At 39.0% G+C, this 20,364-nt stretch overlaps 1 protein-coding gene across 3 annotated transcripts in view; it reads right to left on the reverse strand.

Annotated features, from left to right (window-relative positions):
• SMARCA1 (SWI/SNF related, matrix associated, actin dependent regulator of chromatin, subfamily a, member 1) overlaps positions 1–20,364 on the reverse strand; it is a 1,457,411-nt gene that overhangs the window by 946,497 nt on the left and 490,550 nt on the right. For all 3 annotated transcript variants that reach the window (XM_057314283.1, XM_048213571.2, XM_057314300.1), the window contains one exon: positions 14,996–15,071. The gene's annotated coding sequence lies outside the window, so the exon portion shown is untranslated. The remainder of the gene's footprint in view (positions 1–14,995; positions 15,072–20,364) is intronic.

A 20,364-nucleotide genomic window follows, 5' to 3' on the forward strand; every position in this document is an offset into this window, starting at 1 on the left:
CAGGAGCACAATGCTACTGACAGAATATTTATGTGCCCCACAAAATTTATATGTTGAAAGCTAATCCCCACTGTAGTGGTATTTGTAGGTGGAGCCTTTGAGAGCCCTCATGAATGGGATTAATGCCCTTATCTTTCATAAAACCCTTACAAAAGAGACCCCTCCCCTTATTCTACCATGTAAGGTCACATACAGCAAAAAGATGGTCGTTTATGAACCAAGAAGAGAGCTCTCACCAGACACCAAATCCACCAGTGCCTTGATCTTGGACTCCAATCCCCAGAACCATGAGAAATAAGTTTCTGTTGTTTATCAGCCACCCAGTCTATTACATTTTGTTATACCAGCCTGAATGGAAAAAGACAAATGGTGACAGAGAGGGTAAAACCAAGGATTTTCTTAAGTTTCCAGCTGGGACCACTGGAAGACATTTCCTCAGAGAAGAAACACAGAAAAAGTAAATTATGAGGTCAGGGTCAGAAGTAAAGGAATATGATTTTTGGTTTGAGGTATGTTGAGTTTGAGGTCCCTATATCACTTTGCACTGCATCTAGCAGCTAGGCATGCTTCACTTAATATTTGTTATTGTTTTTTAAAATACTGATATTAAAGAGACAAATCCAAGAAAATGAGTTTATGAAATAGACTGAGAAGGGGTACCAGCAAGGCTGGAGAAAAAACTAGGACAGTGTGTAATTTCACAAAAGTCAAAGGTAGAGAGTATTTCAAGATGAAAGTACTGGTCTAACAGGGTCAAATGCTACCAAAAGGTAAAATAAAAGGTTACAAATCATGCATTGAATTTGTCAATAAAATGTTGGTTTTTCCTTCCAGGGAAGTTTCAGTCTCATGATCATAGAAGCCTAATTTGAGTGTACTTAAAAGTAAATGTTGCTGGGACTTCCACTTCTCATCAAGATAAGCTAACAGGGACTGAACATACCCTCTTGCCTGAAGCAACTAACAAAAAGGAACAAAATATATGGAACAATAGTTATCAAACATTGGGCATCAAGCAACAAATGACAGTGATCCTTGAGAGATGGGAAATAAATGAGGTGAGCCCTATGCCTATGATTGTTCCAGCTTACTACATGGAAAGAATTTCTATACTGTGGCACAAGGAGAGGAAACCCAGTCCTAGCTTAACAGAATTCTTGAGTTGGTAAGATAGAGCCAGAAGTCCAGAGAGGTCAGGAGACTAGAGTTCATGGGGCAAGCTTCTCGATAGCAGAGAACTCTGGAGAGCTGTAGAGAGTCCTCCTTGAATACTCAGAGGAGTACTGATTAGCACATCCAGTGCGAGGAAACTACCCAATCCTGGGGGGGGGGGCACCCATAAAGGATGAAAGGATGAGAGGCAATAATACACATTAGTTTCCAAATGTTTAGAAACTAAACAACACACTTATGAACGACCAATGGGTTAAACAAGAATATAAAAAGGGAAATTACAAGGCATTTTAAATTGATTGAAAATGAAAACATAGCATATGAAAATTTGTAGAAGGTAGCTAATGCAGTAGTTAGGAGGGAATTTATAGCATTAAATGCATATATTTGAGAGAAAGAAAGGTCTTCTACATTTGAAACTAGAAAAAAGAAGAGCAAATGTAACCCAAAATAATCAGAATAAAGAAAATAATAAAAATCAGAATGGAAATCTATGATATAGAAAACAGAAAAACCATAGAGAAAATCAATGAAACCAAGAACTGATTCCTTGAAAGAACCAATAAAAATGATAAACCTATAGCTGGGCTGATCAGGAAAAATCAAATTACCAATATAAGAAATGAGAGTGGTGCCATTAGTATAAATTTTACAAATATTAAAAGGCATTAAGAGAATATCATGAAGAAATTTTGCTAATAAAGGTGACAACTTATGTGAAATTGGTAAATTCCTTGCAAGAAAGAAACTACCAAAACACACTCAAGGATAAATACATAACCTAAATAAACCTATATCTATTAAAGAAATTAAATTTGTAGTTAAAAATCTTCCCAGAAACTCCAGGCCAAGATGGTTTCACTGGGGAATTCTACCAAATATTTAAAGAAGAAATAATGTCAATTCAACACAAATACTTCTCAAAAATTAAAGAGGAAGGAATATTTCCCAATTCATTTTATGAGGCCAGCATTCCTATTACCAAAACATGACATAGATATTACAGGAAAACTACAGACCAATATCCCTCATGAAAAGATATAGTCTTAACAAAATTTAAGAACCTAAATCTAACTATATATAAAAGAGACAATACATGATGATTGGGGGGTGGGGTTATCCCAGTATTGCAAGATTGACTTAATATTTGAAAATCAATCAAAATAAGTCACCATATGAAGAGACTAAAAAAGTAAAAAATATCTGATTATCTCAAAAGGTGCAGAAAACACATTTGACAAAATCCACCATCCGTTCCTTACAAGAACTCTTTGGAAAGTTGGCATATGAGTGAAATTCCTCAATCTGATAAAAGGTATATATAAAAAACCTATGGCTAACATCAGTCATAGCAACATTTTTCTAGGTATGTCTCCTGAAGCAAGGGAAACAAAAGCAAAAATAAACTATTGGGACTACATCAAAATAAAAAGCTTCTGCACAGCAAAGCAAGCAATCAAAAAAACTAAAAGACTGAATGGGAGAAGATATTTACAAATGTCATAACTGATAAAGGGTTAGAATCCAAAAGATATAAAGAACTTATAAAACTCAATACTCAAAAAAATAATCCAGTTTAAAAACGGGCAGAAAACGTGAACAAACATTTCTCCAAAGAAGACATACAGATGGCCAACAGACACATGAAAAGATGCTCCACTTCATTCATCATCTGGAAAATGCAAATCAAAACTACAGTGAGATATCACCTCACACCTGTCAGAATGACTAAAATCAACAAGACAAAAAACAAGTGTTGGTGAGGATGTGGAGAAAAAGGAACCCTCTTACAACTGTTTGTGGGTGCAACCACTGTGGAAAACAGTATGGAGGTTCCTCAAAAAATTAAAAATAGAACTACCATGTGATCCAGTAATCACACTATTGGGTATTTACCCAAAAAACACTAATTCAAATGGATACATGAACTACTATGTTTATTGCAGCATTATTTAAAATAGCCAAACTACAGAAGCAGCCCAAGTGTCCATCAATAGATTAACGGATAAAGAAGAGGTGGTATGTGTATATGATATACACATATCATACACACACACACACACACACACACACACACACACACACACACACACTGGAATATTATTCAGCCATAAAAAGAATGAAATCTTGCCATTTGCAATGGCATGTATGGAAGCTAGAGAGTATAATGCTAAGTGAAATAAGCCAGTCAGAGAAATACAAATACCATATGATTTTACACGTATGTGAAATTTAAGAAACAAAACAAATAAGCAAGGGGAAAAATAAGAGAGACAGAAACAAACCAAGAAACAGACTCTTAACTGGAGAGAACAAACTGATGGTTACCAAAGGGGAAATAGGTTGGAGGATGGGGGATATAAGGGATGAGGATTAAAGAGTACACTTATCACGATGAAAATAAAATAAAATGATTTTTTTAAAAAACCTACAGCTAACAATCTACTGATACATGCTATAACATGGATAAGTCTCAAAAACATTATACTTATCCAAAGTCAGATGTAAAAATGCCCACGCTATACTCCATTAATTCCGTTGATATAAAACTCTAGAAAAGACTAATCTATAGTGACAAAAAGCAGATAAATCATTGCCTGGGAGGTGAAGGATTGACGGGAAAGGAGCAACTGAATTTTATGGAGATAAAAATGTTCTGTATCATGACTGTGATGATGGTTACACACCACAGGTGTAAAAAATTGTCAAAACTCGTTAATGTACACTTAAAAAGTAAACATTTTATTATATGTAAATTATACCTCAATAAATTTAAAATGTAATATTAAACGTAGTTGAGGGACTGGAGATAGTGAGTTTACCCTGTTGTTTTGATACATTTGGCTAGGAATGGGAATATGGTATTGAAGGACAGTTTTTCTTTTGTTTATGTTGAGTCAAGGTACTTGAGACTGATTAAAAACAGAAGAGATTGCGGGGCGCCTGGGTGGCACAGCGGTTAAGCGTCTGCCTTCGGCTCAGGGCATGATCCCGGCGTTCTGGGATCGAGCCCCACATCAGGCTCCTCCGCTATGAGCCTGCTTCTTCCTCTCCCACTCCCCCTGCTTGTGTTCCCTCTCTCGCTGGCTGTCTCTGTCAAATAAATAAATAAAATCTTCAAAAAAAAAAAATAAAAATAAAAAAAAAAATAAAAACAGAAGAGATTGAAGATACAGAAAACAGCCTTTTATAGTCCCACCAACTTTTTCTTAATGTTTCTTTACTATATTATGTTAGTCACCATACAGTACATCCCTGGTTTCTGATGTAAAGTTTGATGATTCATTAGTTGCGTATAACACCCAGTGCACCATGCAATACATGCCCTCCTTACTACCCATCACCAGTCTATCCCATTCCCCACCCCCCTCCCCTCTGAAGCCCTCAGTTTGTTTCTCAGAGTCCATAGTCTCTCATGCTTCATTCCCCCTTCTGATTACCCCTCTTTCTTTATCCCTTCCTTCCCCTACCGATCTTCCTAATTCTTATGTTCCATAGATGAGAGAAATCGTATGATAATTGTCTTTCTCTGCTTGACTTATTTCACTTAGCATTATCTCCTCCAGTGCCATCCATGTTGCAGCAAATGTTGAGAACTTGTTCTTTCTGATAGCTGAGTAATATTCCATTGTATATATGGACCACAACTTCTTAATCCAGTCATCTGTTGAAGGGCATCTCGGTTCCTTCCACAAATTAGCTATTGTGGACAAGGCTGCTATGAACGTTGGGGTGCATATGGTCCTTCTCTTCACTACATCTGTATCTTTGGGGTAAATACCCAGTAGTGCAATTGCTGGGTCATAGGGTAGCTCAATTTTTAACTTTTTAATGGACCTCCACACTGTTTTCCAGAGTGGCTGTACCAACTTGCATTCCCACCAACAATGTAGGAGGGATCCCCTTTCTCCACATCCTCTCAAGCAATTGTTGTTTCTTGCCTTGTCAATTTTTGCCATTCTAATTGGTGTAAGGTGGTATCTTAGTGCGGTTTTGATTTGAATTTCCCTGATGGCTAATGATTTGAATTTCCCTGATGGCTAATGATTTTGAACATTTTTTCATGTGTCTGTTAGCCATTTGTATGTCATCATTGGAAAAGTGTCTGTTCATATCTTCTGCCCATTTTATTATTTGTTTCTTGTGTATTGAGTTTGAGAAGTTCTTTGTAGATCTTGGATACCAGTCTTTTATCTGTAGTATCATTTGCAAATATATTCTCCCATTCTGTGGGCTGCCTCTTAGTTTTTTTGACTGTTTCCTTGGCTGTGCAGAAGCTTTTTATCTTGATGAAGTCCCACAAGTTCATTTTATCTTTTGTTTCTCTTGCCTTTGGAGATGTGTCATGAAAAGGTTGCTTTGGCCGATGTCGTAGAGGTTGCTGCCTGTGTTCTCCTCTAGGATTTTGATGGATTCCTGTCTCACATCGAGGTCTTTCATAGTCCCAACATCTTTTCCAGCAATCCATATTCCATACTTCCCTAATAGATGTGAGCCTTTTTGTAATCAGAAATATCAATATTTGAAAATATATGCTATGATAGCTAGACTTCCAACTAAAAAACTCAAATGGGTTATAAGCCTATCCCTGGGCAATATGTGTGAAATACTCTATACCTTCTAGCCAACTTCAATTTATCACTTAGGCTTTAACTATTAGAAGTGGTCACCCTCTGCCTCTCCCTGCTTTTAACATGGTTGCCCTTTAGGTATTTAAAATTAGCTTTTCCTTTTCCTTTTCCTTTTAAAAATGTTGGAAGTAAGATTTCAAAATTGCATTAATTTTTTTTTTAACTATCAAATGAGATTTACTCCATTTTAAGTCTTCTTTGTCCAATTTGTAGTTAAACCTCTTGTACAATTTACCCACAAATTTTTGGACTGGTTTGAATTCTGGAAATATTTTATTTTGGTTACTCAGACTAGATTCCTTAGCCAAAAGCACTTGAATTTCCAATATTTATATAATTGGGACGTTTCAGATAAACAAGGGCTACTAAATGTCAAAACCCAAAGAGTGACTGTAATGTTCGAGGTTTCAGATGCTTTGGCACACTCATGGGGTAAATGATTCAGTAATAAAAGGGGTTTTCAGTACTAGGTGCCATTTTCACAAATGGCCACTGGCGATGGAATTTTGAACATAAGAAAGTAGAGTAAGTTATACTAGACAATATTTGTATTTGTCCCTTTAACAAATACAAGGAATGCCAGATACACTTTCAAAGAGATCTTATCACTTTTTAAACAACCTTCCAAATAACAAAACTCCAGGCCTAGACGGTTTTCCTGGGGAATTCTACCAAACACTCAAAGAAGAAATAATACCTATTCTCCTAAAGCTATTACAAAAAATAGAAACAGAAGGAAAGCTACCAAACTCATTCTATGAGGCCAATATTACCTTGATCCCCAAACCAGGCAAAGACCCCATCAAAAAGAAGAATTACAGACCAATTTCCCTAATGAATAATGATGCCAAAATCCTCAACAAGATCCTTGCTAATAGAACCAACCGTACATTAAAAAGGATTATCCACCATGACCAAGTGAGATTCATACCTGGGATGCAAGCGTGGTTCAACATTCGCAAATCATTCAGCGTGATACATCATATCAACAAGAAAAGAGTCAAGAACCATATGATCCTCTCAATTGATGCAGAAAAAGCATTTGACAAAATACAGCATCCTTTCCTGATTAAAACCCTTCAGAGTGTAGGAATAGAAGGTACATTTCTCAATCTCATAAAAGCCATCTATGAAAAGCCTACAGCAAATATTATTCTCAATGGGGAAAAGCTGGAAGCCTTTCCCTTAAGATCAGGAACACGACAAGGATGCCCACTCTCGCCATTATTATTCAACATAGTACTAGAAGTCCTTGCAACAGCAATCAGACAACAAAAAGGGATCAAAGGTATCCAAATCAGCAGAGAAGAAGTCAAAATGTCTCTCTTCGCAGATGACATGATACTCTATTTGGAAAACCCAAAAGAATCCACTCCCGAACTATTAGAAGTTATAGAGCAATTCAGTAATGTGGCGGGATACAAAATCAAAGCTCAGAAATCAGTTGCATTTCTATACATGAATAACGAGACTGAAGAAAGAGAAATTAGGGAATCCATCCCATTTACAATAGCACCAAAAACCATACGTTACCTTGGAATTAACTTAACCAGAGACGTAAAGGACCTATATTCTAGAAACTATAAATCACTCTTTAAAGACATTGAGGAAGACATAAAAAGATGGAAAGATATCCCATGCTCATGGATCGGAAGAATTAACATAGTTAAAATGTCCATGCTACCCAGAGCAATCTACACTTTCAATGCTATCCCGATCAAAATACCGAGGACATTTTTCAAAGAACTGGAACAAATAGTCCTTAAATTTGTATGGAAACAGAAAAGGCCCCGAATCTCCAAGGAACTGTTGAAAAGGAGAAACAAAGCTGGGGGCAACACAATGCCAGATTTCGAGCTGTACTACAAAGCTGTGATCACAAAGACAGCATGGTACTGGCACAAAAACAGACACATAGACCAATGGAACAGAATAGAGAACGCAGAAATGGACCATCAGCTCTTTGGGCAACTAATCTTTGATAAAGCAGGAAAAAACATCCGGTGGGAAAAAGACAGTCTCTTCAATAAATGGTGCTGAGAAAATTGGACAGCTACATGCAAAAGAATGAAACTTGACCACTATCTCACACCATACACAAAAATAAACTCCAAATGGATGAAAGACCTCGATGTGAGACAGGAATCCATCAAAATTCTAGAGGAGAACATAGGCAGCAACCTCTATGACATCGACCAAAGCAACCTTTTTCATGACAGATCCCCAAAGGCAAGAGAAACAAAAGATAAAATGAACTTATGGGACTTCAAGATAAAAAGCTTCTGCACAGCCAAGGAAACAGTCAAAAAAACTAAGAGGAAGCCCACGGAATGGGAGAATATATTTGCAAATGACACTACAGATAAAGGACTGGTATCCAAGTTCTACAAAGAACTTCTCAAACTCAATACACAAGAAACAAAAAAACAAATCAAAAAATGGGCAGAAGATATGAACAGACACTTTTCCAGTGAAGACATACAAATGGCTAACAGACGCATGAAAAGATGTTCAAAATCATTAGCCATCAGGGAAATTCGAATCAAAACCACACTGAGATACCACCTTATGCCAGTTAGAATGGCAAAAATAGACAAGGCAAGAAACAACAATTGTTGGAGAGGATGTGGAGAAAGGGGATCCCTCCTACATTGTTGGTGGGAATGCAAGTTGGTACAGCCACTCTGGAAAACAGTGTGGAGGTCCCTTAAAAAGGTAAAAATTGAGCTACCCTATGGTCCAGCCATTGCACTACTGGGTGTTTACCCCAAAGATACAGACGTAGTGAAGAGAAGGGCCATATGCACCTCAATGTTCATAGCAGCAATGTCCACAATAGCTAAATCGTGGAAGGAGCCGAGATGCCCTTCAACAGATGACTGGATTAAGAAGTTGTGGTCCATATATACAATGGAATATTACTCAGCTATCAGAAAGAACGAATTCTCAACATTTGCTGCAACATGGACGGCACTGGAGGAGATAATGCTAAGTGAAATAAGTCAAGCAGAGAAAGACAACTCTCATATGATTTCTCTCATCTATGGAACATAAGAACTAGGAAGATCGGTAGGGGAAGAAAGGGATAAAGAAAGGGGGGGTAATCAGAAGGGGGAATGAAACATGAGAGACTATGGACTATGAGAAACAAACTGAGGGCCTCAGAGGGGAGGGGGGTGGGGGAATGGGATAGACCAGTGATGGGTAGTAAGGAGGGCACATATTGCATGGTGCACTGGGTGTTATATGCAACTAATGAATCATCGAGCTTTACATCGGAAACCAGGGATGTACTGTATGGTGACTAACATAATATAATAAAAAATCATTAAAAAAAAGAGATCTTATCACTTTTATCCTAGCTTCTATCCTCTGAGCTAGGGGGAATAGTTCTCATATCCATATTCACTCCAGTCCTGCAGCTTCTAGTATAAAAGCATATGTGTAGCATTTGTTACCATATGAAAACAGGCCACTCCTGTCCTATTAGCAGGGTAGGTTTATTGAGTTTTGGGGGGAGGGTTATTTTTTGGTTTTTGTTTTTAGTAGAAGTAGTAGAGACACACTACAATGTCCGTACCTTCTTTCCTGGTCCCTTTTTGACCCATATATCAAAGTAGCTAACCAGGGTTAGAGGTTCAATCTATGGCTGGGGTAAGGAACTTAACCCATAACAAGGGTTAGGGCCTAGGACTGAGACTACCCTTAGTTTTAAAACTCATGGCCTCGGTTCAGTCTATATCTGAAAACAGAGTAAAGCTACCTGGCTCAAAAGAGAAGAAACCTACAATCACGGTCTCATTAACACAGGATTCTGACCAGCTGAGTTAACCAGCCAGCGTCTGCTTTGGAATTGTGTATGAGAAAGCACCCCAGGAGCCACTACTTATGGGTCCTTCAACCTCTGCTAACAATTAGCTGAGAAAGCCATTTCCTCTCACCATGCCTCCCATTACCCAATCTTCCAAGTGCAGAACATGATCATTATTTCTCACCACGGGATGAGGAGGTAGGGTGAGAGGAGAGCAAAGAAGGGGCAATGAGCTTGAATTAACATTTGCAGCTTCTTTTCTCCCCTATCCTGCAAGCCTCTTGTCTCTTATTGAAAACAAAGCCAATGTTCCTATTTTAACCCTCCACACATCAGCTCCATTCCGTTGCTCTTACCCATAATTCAAGTACTTATTGGTTTTCTGAAATTTGAAAAGTCTTTTATTGCCCCTTATTGTGTATTGTCCTAACTGGTTCTTTTCTGTCTGTTGTCTGTGTTCCTTCCTGACCTACCTCCTTATGTGAATGCATGCATGTGCACACACATATTCTACAAGAAGTGTTAAGGTTTGAAAAGATTTGCAAAGGTATCTGGATTTCCAACTAGAAATCGTAAGCAAACCAAGAAGTACACACACTGCTTCTTCAGAATCGTTAGAGTAGTTTAGCCCTTTCAAAAAGGAATCCTTTAAACAACATCTTTAAGCAAGGCAATGACTTTAGACACTAAAGTGAGAGGTGCAAGGAAGATTTGGCATCAATTGATTGCCCTGTGGTCTGTTTTGCCTAGTTAGTTCCCTGGCCATAGACTACCCCTGATGCTCCACCTCAGAATCCCAGCAGTTCCTTGAGAATAAGAATGGTAGGACTAGCTCCAGAAAAGTTTGATTTTGGTCCTTGAGAAATAACTCAAAGTGCACATAATAGATCAAGAGGAGTATTTAGGTAACAAAGAATAAATAGTGATGCTGATCATCACGATGATTTTTATTTTTATTTTTTTAATATTTTTTTATTTTATTATGTTAGTCACCATACAGTACATCCCTGGTTTTTGATGTAAAGTTCTGTGATTCATTAGTTGTGTATAACACCCAGTGCACCATGCAATACATGCCCTCCTTACTACCCATCACCAGCCTATCCCATTCCCCCACCCCCTCCCCTCTGAAGCCCTCAGTTTGTTTCTCATAGTCCATAGTCTCTCATACTTCATTCCCCCTTCTGATTACCCCCCCTTTCTTTTTCCCTTTCTTCTCCTACCGATCTTCCTACTTCTTATATTCCATAGATGAGAGAAACCATATGATAATTTTTTATAATAATATTTTTATTATATTATGTTAGTCACCATACAGTACATCCCTGGTTTCTGATGTAAAGTTCGATGATTCATTAGTTGTGTATAACACCCAGTGCACCATGCAATACATGCCCTCCTTACTACCCATCACCAGCCTATCCCATTCCCCCACCCCCCTTCTCAGAGTCCATAGTCTCTCATGATGATTTTTAGATCATTTAAGTTTTAGATCAGGATGATAGCATTTGAAATTATTTTTCTCCTGGTAGTCCAGTCTCTACCCCAATAACCACCACTCTTTTCCCAACTCATCAGTTCAGCAGTTCTATTTTCATTTCCATAGAGAGGGATATGACTAAACAAAAACAGAAAAAAGTTCTTCAGCTTTGGTGCCCAAAACCTTAGTTTCTGAGGGCACTAGACAGGACAGAGTACAAAGTTAACATGTTTATGGAGGAGGGAAGTAGTTCATATTTCCTCAGACTAGAAAAGACCCTTTGCCATGAAAAGGGAAGAGACAGGGAAATTTTGAGACTATAAATGTGACTGGAACCTAGCAAGAAAATCTTTGCAACCTGCCTCCTGGACAAAAGCTTGGAAAATGGAGAGGAAAAAATTTGTGGACTGAGATTTGAACCTGCCACCCCGATATGTAGAAGATGACTATGTCCCTAAAGTAATCTACTTTATGGGTTCCTTAAATTTATCTAAAATTTTATCCTTTGGGGGGTGTTATTGAACAGTGTCAACCCTCAAAATTACAGCACAGAGTTGGTTAGGAAAACAGAGGGCCTGAAATGATACCTCACAGGTGCACATAATATCAACTTCTAACTGCATGCAAAAATTAGACAGCAATTAAATGAGGACTGTGATACTTGTGGGTGGTACAATTTTCTCCAGGAGAAGCTGTCTGTCAAAATTTAGCGCGCTCTCTCTCTCTCTCTCTCTCTCTCTATATATATATATATATATATGGCATCAGATACTTGTACAGTGTAACTTAGTTTCTTGTCGGTCAAACATCTGGTCTTAGGCATACAGTAGTATTTAACTTATAATTCTAGACACACAGAAGTATGCACACATGTGTGCACATGTGTACATTGCATGGCTTAAAATCAAAGCCTCCAGATAAATGCAAATATTCTCTCCTCTAATTATTAGCTTTGATAGTTTCAGGTAAGCTTCCCAACCACTAATTCAAATATCAACCATAGATAACTGTCCCTTAAAAATTTGACTCAGACTCCCTTAACTAACTTTTCAGAGGGAGTGGCTATTGCCATGAATTGTTGCCTTAATTCTGATGCCAGGCCATTACTTCATTTTTTTCTCCTTTGTAAATTTGAAAGTCTTCTCCCCACAAAAGTACCAGCACTGGACATTGTGATGATTCATATGAGTTTCCTTTATTGGTTTCATGTGTATAGCTCTTATATTTTCTTATTTATAAGGTTCAACCTAAGGAGGCATCATTGTGTAATGAAAAAAAGCACTAGACTTGAAATGCTTATGTTCAAAAAGCTTAAAGTTCAAGTCTCTTTCTGCCATTTACTAGCTGGGCACCTTCTGACAATTTACTTTACAGTTCTCAAGCCTTAGGGTTCTTTGTTGATAAATTTGAAGATTGAATTAGACCAAGATTCTGTAAGACAGAGATCTGTGTGGTGAACAGGGTCCATTAATATACTTTGCTTGGCTTGCTTGGTGTTCAATTTTTTTAAGTAATTATAGATGGAGACTGTATGCTCTACTTCCCCCAAGTGCCCTCTACTCCCTAGTGTCTTCCACCCACCAGCTTCACCCATGGGCATTTGTATTTAGGACCACTGAATCAGGTGCTCTGTACCTAATGTCCATTCAACTCTAATGGCTTCTCATGCCTTTTGCATTCTTTTACTCTTCCAACAGGCACACTCCATACGCCTGCACCAAAGTAACATTCAGTCAAGCAACTTCTCTGTGCCTAGCACTGTGGTTTTTTGAATGAAAGTTTAAAAACTGAGGAAGGCAAAGTTTGAAGGAGAAAGAAGAAAGACTCATTGAAAGAGCTAGGGCCCGAACTAGTTTTAATAGATAATATTTGGGATTTCAGATGTTTGTCTAGCTATCACACACAAAGAATATATTCCATCCACACCTGATCCACATTTCTATTCAGTCTCTCACCTACTCTAGATCACCAGTCACTCTATATGAGATAGGCTATCCCAGGACCCTCCACTATTCCAGCACCTTCTGGCCTTCTGAGAACAGAAACAACAGGGAGCACTGCCCAGGTTTCAATCCCTTCAAAGAGAAAGGATTTAAAATGTTCATAAAAGGAGCTCAGTGGGCTTTTTGGACATCAAATCTCTCTTACAAAACAACATCTTGATGTGTTGAATGTAAATCAGTTGGAAACACATGGATTCGATAGGTCCTAAAATGAGCCCAGGCTTAGAAATTAAGCAAAACATCTCAGTGAGGTGTCTGGAAATATTTGCTAGCTGCAAAATATTGAATAGTAAAATGGTTTTTGATATTCCATTGAATTTCAACTATGATGAGGCTTCTGGACCCTATCTGATCCCATCTCTTTCCTGTCTTCTTACTCCAGTTCAATCTACCAGTAATATTAAGTCACTTGCAGTATATAATACTAAATGACTTGTGATACCAACTCCCTAGTAATAAAAAGGAGGAGGATGGTGGTTCTATGTCCTTGGAGAGACCTAACGTCCAATGGCAGAGACTTGTATCCAGATTTCAGGTAGTTCCATATCTGATTACAGAACTCTTCAATAGAGCTGGGAAGACTTTATATTCTTTTCCATAGCAAGATTCTAATTTGATGGAGAGAAATTTCTGTTCTCAAGGAACTACCTATCCAGCTAGTAAGACAAAAATAACATCCAGAGTATATTCAATAAAAAGATCACATAGATTAAGCTATTAAAGTTAATACTTACAAACAAAACATAACCATGACTCAGATTATTTCTAGATTCACGTTCTTTGCTAACTTAGAATGATATATTTTGTGGGTGCTAATAATAATTATACTACTACCTGTATTACTACTACTACTAGTACTACTAATAAATAAGGTCTTCCATTTATCAGTGCCCTTATATAACAGGCACTGAACTAGCCATTTTATATTCATGTATATACATTTTCTTATTTAATTCACCCAACAACCCTGCAAGGTAGATATTAATAGCCATATTTAGAAGATATGGAAACTGAATCTCTGACAACAAGGTTATATGCAGTTCATGTATATTTAGGTGCTTTCTGGTCATGCATTCTCTAATATTGTATTTTTATTCCCTCACTCTCTGCTGACACTGCCAGATAAAGACCATGTTCTTCCCCTATTCTATATCCCCTTTCCAGTAAAAATGTATATTCCTTGCTCTGCAAAAAAGAAAAAACAAAAACAAACAAAAAAACAAAAAAACAAGCATTGGACTCTGAACACCATGGAGGTTCAATCCATGTTGATAACTAAGTGGTAGCTAAATGACTGACTTAGTCATTCAGGTTTGGCTCTGCTAGAGCCATACTTAAGCAGCACTGCTGGTGCCCAGTTGTTATATGGAGTTTTACATGAGCAAGTACTCTTAATTTTTTATGTATAAGCCTCCTACTCCCCACAACAATGAAGCATGAGTCCATGGCAGTCTTGACCAGGAGACAAATCTAAAAGACCAACAACCATGTTGCACAATGGTTATTCCCCTCCAGTGTGATGACTAGGGCTTTCTCACTGGGTCAGTCTCATCACTCCCACCTGGCTCCTTCTTCCCTGGAGACAAGTCCTCCCCCAGAAGGCTCTTTGGGCTTATGTGCTCCACCAGTTCACCAAATGTGTCCAATGAACCTTAATACCCATTTATGCTCAAACTGAGTGGAACCAGTAGACCAGCTACTTTTAGTGTATAGACATGTCACAGACTGGTGTCAAGAGCTGTGAGCCAGAGAGTAAAGTCTGGAACTGGAAGACTAGGTCAGGTTGCAGCAATTTGCCAGTTAGCAAATACAACCAGGGTCAAACCCAGCAAGTTCTAGATTAGCAGTCAAGGGCAAGATTCAAGTCTATAGTTAGAGGCTGAGACCAAGGTCTTACCTGGGTAGAAAGAGTATAGGAGTTTCTTGACCAACCCAACATGGAGGACGATGATTGAACCAATGAAACTTGAAACCTGTGAGGATACAATTATAGTAATTTTCAAAAAGTGTTATCCATATCACTCTTCATCCATATGAATTCTTTCAAGGAAACCCATTATTTCTAATAAAATAGAGAAACTTGTTGGCATACTGCATAGGGAGTACATCCAAGACAGCCTAGGTTCAAATGCCAGCTCTACTGCTAACCTCACCTACATGACCTTGGACAAGTTTCTTCACTTCTCCAGGCCTCTGTTTTTTTGCCACCTGTACAATGGGGGTAATAACAGTATCTACCTCAGAGCACTACTGTGGTGATTAAATGAGTAAACACACAGGAAACTTGTTAAATAGTACCTAGTAAATGCTCAATAAAAATTACCACATTATCGTAGTAGATGAATACTGAGTGGCTCTGATTGATCAGGGGGTAGGTATGAGCATCCCAGAGCCCACCTCCTTACTTGGCACACTGAGAATTATTGTTCCAGTACAATTTTCTACACAGTCCAAGATTCTCTTCTGCAGCATCTGACCTCTTCTGAAAGTGTTAACTTTCAGTGATGAGACCTCATTATCTTAAAAATGTGATACCAGTCCTAATCATTCCAAACATCAAAACTTTCTCTTATTTTGACTCAAAATCTACTACCCAGTGGTGTGTGAGCTACCAATGATCCAAGAGACAACAGAATGTAACAGAAAGCAGTTGCCCTTTAGTCAGCTACACCTAGAATCTTATCTCTGCAACTTCTTAGCTGCGTAACCTTAGGGAAGTCACTTAACCTCTCTGAGCCTCTGTTGCCTCATTTGGAAAATGGGGATAACATCATCTAAGGCACAGGCTTGCTGCTATGGTTGGAATTGTGTCTCCCCCCAAAATTCATAGGTTGAAGCCCTAGCCTCCAATGCGACTATATGTGGAGATAGGGTCTTCAGGAGGTAATTAAGGTTAAATGAGGTCATAAGGGTGGAATCTTAATCTAATAGAACTGTGACTTTGTAAGGAGAGCAGGGGAGAAATCTCTCTCTCTCTCTCTGCTCCCCACCTTTCAATGAGCACACACTGAGGAAAGGCTATGTGAGCATACAGCAAGAATGTAGCCATCTGCAATTCAAGAAGAGAGTTCTCCCCAGGAAATGAATCAACCAGCACCTTGATTCTTGGACTTCCCAGCCTCCGGAACTGTGAGAAAATAAAATTCTGCTGTTTAAGCCACCCAGTTATAGCAGTCCTAGCTGACTAATACAGTTGCTATGAGGATTAAATGAAGTAATACGTGTAAAGTGCCAAGCACAAAAGCAGCACTCAAATCGTGAAATTATTTTTATTCTTAGTTCCTAGTTCGGCCCTGAACAGCTATGGAGAGCAAATCAAATTGTTCTTCTATATGAAATTGGTCAGATAATTAAAGACAGATGGCATGAAGAACCTACCACAGCATATGCCAGACATATACAGTGTTTGCCTCTTAATTTCAACTCATTATATGTTCCTGTCTCCATGACTACACTATAAGCTCCCTGAGGGCAGGGACCATGTTTTAGTCCTTTCTGTAGTTCGGTTGCCTAGAATATAGTGCATGCTAGGTGCAAACATCAGGTTAATGAATGAACAAACCAACAACAATGCCTATTAGTGGGCATTTGAAAGCCTCCTGGCCACAGAGACTTTGCTCCTCACACACAGAAGCCCGAAGATCATCCGTACTTATGTGGAGCTCTTCAGGTAACAGCAAGCTTGCCACACCTTAGGCACAGAGGACACTCTGGCACTGAGCAGTAAACGTCCAGCCACAATTGCCAGGGTCCTTAGGCAACTGAACTTATGAGCTTCCTACACAAATACCCCACGTTTGCAACTTTTCTCACTTATTGGGAGACTAACATGCTCCTACTCAGAACATTTCTTTTGTCAAAAGAGGCAATTCCAAATGACGGAAAAGAACCATGTTAGTTTAATGTTAACTTTGCTAGGCAGATCTTGTCATAGTTATCATCTTAATCCATTACTTTGAGTAAAATGACTGCAGCTGTTTTTCACAACTGCCTTAGAGCTGATGGGCAATGTATTAGGAATAATTGTACTAAATGATTTTCTAAATCTTTTGGAAGAACAGGAGTCAACTGGGACACTTATTATTCATGTGCATGTGAGTGTGCTTGTGTCTGTGTAGTTAATCTATTCTTTGTGCAAAGTAAAGTCAGGTTTAGAACAGTAGCTAATGAAGTTTTGGTCAACTAGGCTTAGTAATATAATGCAAATCTTTTAGTAGTAGAATGTGGTACTATAAAGCAGACATTTCAAAACACTTCAGAAAAATTGTCCTAGAACACATGTGGCAGAAGGAAAGGAAAGGGGGACAGAGAGAAGGAACAAGAGAAAGAGCAAGAGTGCATTAGAATGGCAACAGAATGGTTTGGTGAGAAAAACAATCCAGTGCCTAGAAGAGACAGGACATAGGACCTGGACACAAATTGTTTTCTCCAGCAGTAAAGAGTGGATTTTCCCAGAGCCATTCAAATTCTTCTACCCAGTCCCCCATGTGATCTATGACAAATGTGGGGGAAGGATAATAATAATAACAACAGCAACATCTAGCATTTACCAAATGCTTGATGTAGGCCAAGCATTTTATAGCTTGTTTAATCCTCACAATATTCTTGTGAGAGAGCTATTACCATCCCCAAGTTATAGACAGGGAAACGGAGTCTTAGAGGGGTTATGTGAAGGGCCCAAGGTCAAATAGTGTAGGAGCACAGTCCTGATTTGAACCTGTATTGGGCAAACAAAAGAGAAGCACTGCATCATATTACGTCTCACCTCATCTACTGATCTGGCTGAGGCCAACTATAATTCTCGTCTGTCTTCCTCCAATCCTGTCAGTGATTTTACAACTCTGATCAGGTCCTTTCTTTTTTTGCCATTAAAAAGATGCAGCTTCTTCAGCATGGAATCTGTTTTCATAAGGTTGGGCCCATCCTTTTGCCATTTCCATTAAGTGTGTGGCTGTGTGGGCGTGGGTAGGTGAGTGTTATTTTGTTGTTTGTGAGATAAAGGAAGTGGAGAAGTGAGGGAAGATTGGGGGTGAAGCAAGATTGTTCAGAGGTAAGATTGGACACATAGCTTTGTGGCTGGATGCTACGCTGCACTTCTTTTTCTGTTAGACAACCTTCAACTTACAGACCCCGAAAGACTCTAAGGCTTGCAACAGGGAAAAGTGGAGACCGAAATGGCCTGGGAGTACCTGCTGCCTCTGCTCTCACTGGGAGTCTGGGATTCAGGGCGAAATCTGAGGCCTCTTGGAGCCCTCTCAGGTAAGAGCCTCCCTTTGCAAAAGAGCTTGCTCCACTGAAGGGCACTGGCTCCTCCTGCAGGCCTGTCCTAGGAATGACCTCTGTTTTTGGCTTGACCTGTTTGTTCTTCCCATTTGGGATGAAAGATCTACCCCAGGCAGTCACCCTCGCCCTCCCACATTTGTCCTGGAGAAGGGGAGGGAAGAAGAAAGAAGAGGAAAGGGCCCTCCCCCCTTCTGCTCTTGGCCAATTACTCCCAGCTTAAGCAGCAACCCTGTTGGAGGGAGGTTTGATAAACTATTCATTACACTCCTAAATAATGCATTTCCCTTTGAAAGCAAGCAGCTTACAGGAGCTGTAAGGTTTTCTTAAGTTGACACCTTTTGAGAGATGAAAAATAAAGCAAAAGCCCCCTTTTAGAGAAACCATAGTTGCTTTATATTCCATTTCCTGCATCTCTCTCTTCCAATGTTCCCCAGGATACTCTGCTCTGTCCCATTCCTTGTGATTGGTCTCCTATTGTTTTCTCTACTTTTTGATATTCAAACAACTCTACTTTGTAGGATCCCCTATGCAGATCCTCTTAGCATTATCCCCTTCTCCCTTGGTCCCATAGGCTTCCAGTGTATAACAACCCAAAAGCCTTTGGATTGAGGATATGGGAGCAAGAGGTGGCCTTTGTCGGGGTGGATAAGGTTGGTTGTGTCAAAGGAGTTGTATCCAGAGCATTTCAAGGAGTTCAGGATCTCCCCTTCATTCTGACTTTGGCTTCTCTGGCACAGTTCCACTACTTGTCATTCTGCAAACATCTCTCTCCTTCCTTGAGTTTTAGTGAAACCTCCACAAAGCTCTCCTCTGGACCAGCTAGGGGCAAACACGTTGTACAAGGCCTTTCTTCCTCTATCCTCAGCCACCCACACACCCTTGAGACCTGTTTTATATACAGGAAGCAGCCACAAGGGAATGTGAGGGTGGGAGATTACAGGCTGAGAATAATTATCTTCTCTGGTATTGACATTGCCTCCTCCTGCTGACCTTACAGCTTTGGAGCTCTGCCTGTGCCCGCAACAGTGGCACCCTTCCCCATCTGTCATACTCCAGAGGAGACCGAGCAGAGCAGTTCTGCACAGAAACCCCCTCCCCCCACGCCCATACTGACCTTTACCCAGTATCTTTCTCTTTTTTCCTACCTGCAAATCTTATAGAAAACACATCAGATTTGGAGCCAGAGTTAAGAAAAGGATCTGGGGGAAATTTAAAAGGATCCACGCCTCCAAATAGTGTGGCCTTCAAATTCATTGTACTTCAACAAAATATAACACAGGAAAACAGATAAAATTAGGCATTTCACTTATTTAACAAACAGAAATCCTCATTGATCAGGGTGAGCAGGCAAGCAGCTTGAGTTACAGCTCCCTTTAAGCAAATATAATAAGGAAATCCAGGTTTCTGAAATGTTTTCCTCTCAGAGCCAGATGCTCTATTTTATTTCAAAAATGTTATTATGTGTTGACATTTGTCAGCAATGTTTCTGTTTTTAAAGACCTAGATTGCTTTAATAAGAAAAGTTGATTGATAGAAATTTCATAAAGCTAAAGATCTAAAAGCACTTAATGGTATAGAGTGTAGTGAGGTAGTTCAGGACATATGTGTGTGTGTGTGTGTGAGAGAGAGAGACAGAGAAGGAGAGAGAGACAGAGAGAGACAAGATCGGGGAAGAGAAAAATACTTACCTATGAGAATCAATATGCACATATTAAGAGATAGATTTTGATACCAAACTGCCTGGAATCAAAATTTGACTGTTAGTTACCAACTGTGTAATATTGGACAACTCATTCAACCCATCCTTTCCTCAGTTTCCTCATCTATAACGTGAGGATACTAATCACGGGATCAGACTATTCTTATTAACACAAGAGGTTTTGTGAGAATTAAATGATTTAATATATGTAAAGTGCTTCCACATGGAAAGAGCTACATTTAAGTGTGATTATGATGATCACATTGTAGAGATTACAAAACTAG

This window comes from Ursus arctos, chromosome X (genome assembly GCF_023065955.2).
Source record: "Ursus arctos isolate Adak ecotype North America chromosome X, UrsArc2.0, whole genome shotgun sequence".
In the NCBI taxonomy this organism is placed as follows: domain Eukaryota; kingdom Metazoa; phylum Chordata; class Mammalia; order Carnivora; family Ursidae; genus Ursus; species Ursus arctos.